Here is a 4456-nt window from a genome sequence, read left to right as displayed (position 1 = left end):
CCCTAATTTTCTTAAAAGAAAAAATAAATAATAAAATCTTAATTCAAAAGAATACATCTTGGTGTTAAGTTTTTGTGGGCAATGATGATCCATGCAATTACTAGTGAATATATTTTGATGGGAACCATAGAAGGATGAATAACAAGAACCATCAAATAAGAGAATGCAAAGATAAAAATGTTTAGAGTAAAAAGAATAATATTTTGCTTTTAATTTTTAAAATAAAATGTAATTTGTTTTAATAAAAACTGATTTTCAAAATTATGTTATAAAATTAAAAATAATTAGTTTTCAAAATGTGATAAATTATTGTTGAAATAATTTGTTTTTTCTTTATAAAATAAAAATAAATAATAAATTTCAATTATTTTTATTACATTAAGATATAGATCATTATAAAAAAGCTTATATGTAGTGTAATAAATTAAGCATAGTCATCTTGCTAGTCCCTAAACTTTCATTGTTTATTTACTTTATTAAATAGATGTCAACTTATAGTTCGAAGGTCCCTTAACTTTAAATTAAATAATAATAAATTTTTTGCCACTTGTGCACTTAAGTATCTAAACATTGGTGACTAATCATTTTTCTACCGGAAAATTAAGTAATGGGTGGTTGAGAGACCAATTTGGCTCATTTAAAAGATGAGGGACTAAAATGCTACAATTACCATCGTAGAGGGACCATATTATATCTTAACTTGGGTAAAATAGGATAATTTCGCATATTCTTAGGTGCACACTCGATCATGCACCTAGAAACAGGTGTAACAACAGCACAATATGAACATTAGCTTTTCAGAAAATGAAGATAGGCATAAAAATATGAACATTAGCTTTTCAAAAAGTGAACATAGGCATAAAAATGTGTGATTTTCAATTTCTAATGGTGGTGTTTTTGTGATTAACTTCGATTGATTAGGTTAATTACATTACCTCCGTTAACATTTAGTTGCAACTTTGGGGTATTACTTGAGAGACATAAAATATTCCAAAGTTGCAACTAAATGTTGACGGAGGTAGTATATGTTTTCTTAATTCTAATGAATTGAATTTTATCTGATTTTCTGCATTTTTTTTATCAATGAACATAATAATGCAAAATATGAATATATGCATAGGTTCCCTTAAATGTGAATATTAGTTTTTCAGAAAGGGAACATAGGCATAAAAAATATGAAGTTATGCATTTCAGAAAGTGAACATAACATTTCAAAATATGAACGTAAGCATTGGTTTTCTTAAAGTGAATATAAGCATTTAAAAGGTGAACATATATGTAAAAAAAATATGAACATAAACATTTAAAAAAGACAACATATGCATAAACAGATTTAATTAATATTTAGGATCAACACATATTTACATTATGAATATTTGAAATTGTATATGAACATATAAAATATTATTATGAATATTATGCGTTACATTATGAACATAAAAATTTGAAGAAATAAAAAATAATATGATTATGAAACATATGCATTATAAGTATTAAATGTTCATTTTTTTTACATGTTCATATGCAACAACGTAAAAAAAATCAACACCACGCTCTACAAAATGAACATTTAATAAAAAAATTATGAACATTTAGAAAAAAAATATGAACATGAAAAAAATGAACATTTAATAATAAAAAATAAACACGTAAAAAAAATGAACATTTAATACTTGTAATGCAAATGTTTCATAATCATATTATTTTTTATTACTTCAAATTTTTATGTTCATAATTAAATGCATTATATTCATAATAATAATTTATATGTTCATTTTATAATTTCAAATATTTATAATGTAAATATGTAGTGTTGTTCATGAAATATTAATTAAATCTGTTTATGCATATGTTGTCTTTCTTAAATGTTTATGTTTATTTTTTTTTAAGTATATGTATGTTCACCTTTTAAATGCTTATATTCACTTTAAGAAAACCAATGCTTACATTCATATTTTGAAATGTTATGTTCACTTTCTGAAATGCATAAGTTCATATTTTTTATGCCTATGTTCACTTTCTGAAAAGTTAATGTTCACATTTAAGGGAACCTATGCGTATGTTCATATTTTGCATGATTATGTATACTGATAAAAAAAATGCAGAAAATCAGATAAAATTCAATTCATTAGAATTAAGAAAATCATATACTACCTCCGTTAACATTTAGTTGCAACTTTGGAATATTTTATGCCTCTCAAATAATACCCCAAAGTTGCAACTAAATGTTGACGGAGGTAGTATAACCTAATCAATCGAAAAGTCACCACATAGAAATCGAAAATCACACATTTTTATGCTTATGTTCACTTTTTGAAAAGCTAATGCTTATATTTTTTATGCCTATGTTCACTTTCTGAAAAGCTAATGTTCATATTGTGCTGTTATTACACCTATTTCTAGGTGCATGAGTGTGCACCTAAGAATATGTTAATTTAAGTTGGGTCTTATGACTTAAATGGGTAATGTAATGTGAAACAAATGGGCCAAATGGGTTGGTAAACATGGATTGGACTTGTTTTGATGGAAAATATGTAGAATAGGATTACATAAGATCCTTTTTTAATACTCTATTTGTCCCTTTTTGTTTGTCACTTCTTCCATTTTGGGTGTCCCTAAGTGTTTGTCAAACTTCATATTTTCATATAATTATTAACATACATAAAAAGACTTTTATACCTTCATTTTTTTGTCCTTATTAAGTCATCATTCTATTTTACCCTAACATTTGCCATAAAAATTATGCCAACTTTTGACTAATTTAATATTTTGCACTCTTAAATATCTCAATTTCTCTTCTTATGTATTTTAATTACTTTTTTTTAAAAAATTGGAAATGTCTCTTTTCCATGCACTTTTATTACTCTATTGGTTAGGAATTTCACTTTCCTATATACTTTCATTACTTTACATTGTCCACCTCAATCCTCATGATTTTCATTCAAAAGTGACAAACAAAAGGGGGCGGAGGAGTAAAACATTTTATCAACCCAGATTATAATAATTTAAAGCTTTTAAAAGAACTCATGTTAGATACAAATTATAATTATAAATAAAATATAATTTTATTTGTAAAATATTTAAAAATACGGGGAATTACAGATTTAGTGTCAAATGAGAACCTTAGAATGAGAAAAATAAGAAGTAATCTCATGCGTTCAAATAAAATGATCTAATGACTCTAATCACATGTATCATTAATAAAAAAAAATGTAAATAGTTTAAAAAATTCCCATTTCTTTCTTTCCTCCCTTGTTCATTCACTATTCCCAAATTTTCTCTTTCTCCTCCCCATTCTTCTCCCTTTCTAATATCCATATTCATCTCTTTTCTCATATCCCTCTCTCCTCCTGTGTTCCTCTTCCTCTCATTAAGTTAAATGTGCATTTTTCTTGTAAAAAAGGCACATTATTCTTGTAAAACGATGTGGAAACTTTAAAAAATGATATGTGCATATTTACGGAAAAAAATGTGTAAATCTTTTGTACTAAAGATGCATATATGTTTTTATTAAATGTGCAAAGTGTTGAATATTCTATAGATGAAGAAGATATGTATATTACGCTATGTTCAATTGATTGATGATTTTTAAAATCTATCTTTGCTAAGTTATAGGATAGATCTTTCTATGTTAAGACATTATTTTATGTTGTGAATTGAATGTTCGTCCTAGAATATTTAACGCTACGACGAATTCGAGATTGCGATTCAACAAAAATAAGGAACTCATCTACATTTAAAAGCTTTAGCTTTAAATGACTTGAATTAGGAGAGAGATTTTGAATTTTGTGAAAAAAGAGATTGAATATTGTAGCATTAATTTTGAATTAAACATGCATAAATGTGGTATTAAATGTGCAAAAAATTTGTGCTAAATGTGCATTTTGCGCAGGTGGAATGTGAATCGTGGGATTTATTTGTATGATCGAGATTTTTTTTCTCCTTTATTTCATTTTAAGATCCTTCTCATTGGATCTCAACCATATATATAAAGATTAGGATCCAATGAGAAATTTCTTAAAATAAGAAGAATAAGAAGGATGAAATGTGCAAAAGGTATTCACTAAATGTGCATATTTTGTTTCACTAAATGTGCAAAGTAGATTTAACTAATAAAAATTGTTAATTTTCTTGAAAATCAGAAAATGTGTACATTATGTTCAAAACTTATGCACATCGAATTTGGATCAAAAATTTAATTTTGCACATTTAGTTCAAAAAAATATGCACATTCAGTACAAAAATTATGCACATAAAAATCATTCTAATTTTAAGCACTTGATATTCCTACCAGGTTCACCCTTTAAGCTAATCCGGATTCTGGGCTCTGTACGTAATTAGGTTCTTGTTCCCTCCCAATTATTATTGCGGAGATCGAACAAGCAGTCTTTCCTACCAAATACAACTCTAAACACTACTACACAGCAACCAATTTGTCGTTAAAACTATAGTGAGA

This window comes from Chenopodium album, chromosome 27 (genome assembly GCF_948465745.1).
Source record: "Chenopodium album chromosome 27, dcCheAlbu1.1, whole genome shotgun sequence".
Taxonomy (NCBI): Eukaryota; Viridiplantae; Streptophyta; class Magnoliopsida; order Caryophyllales; family Amaranthaceae; genus Chenopodium; species Chenopodium album.
This window is presented reverse-complemented; position numbering follows the sequence as displayed.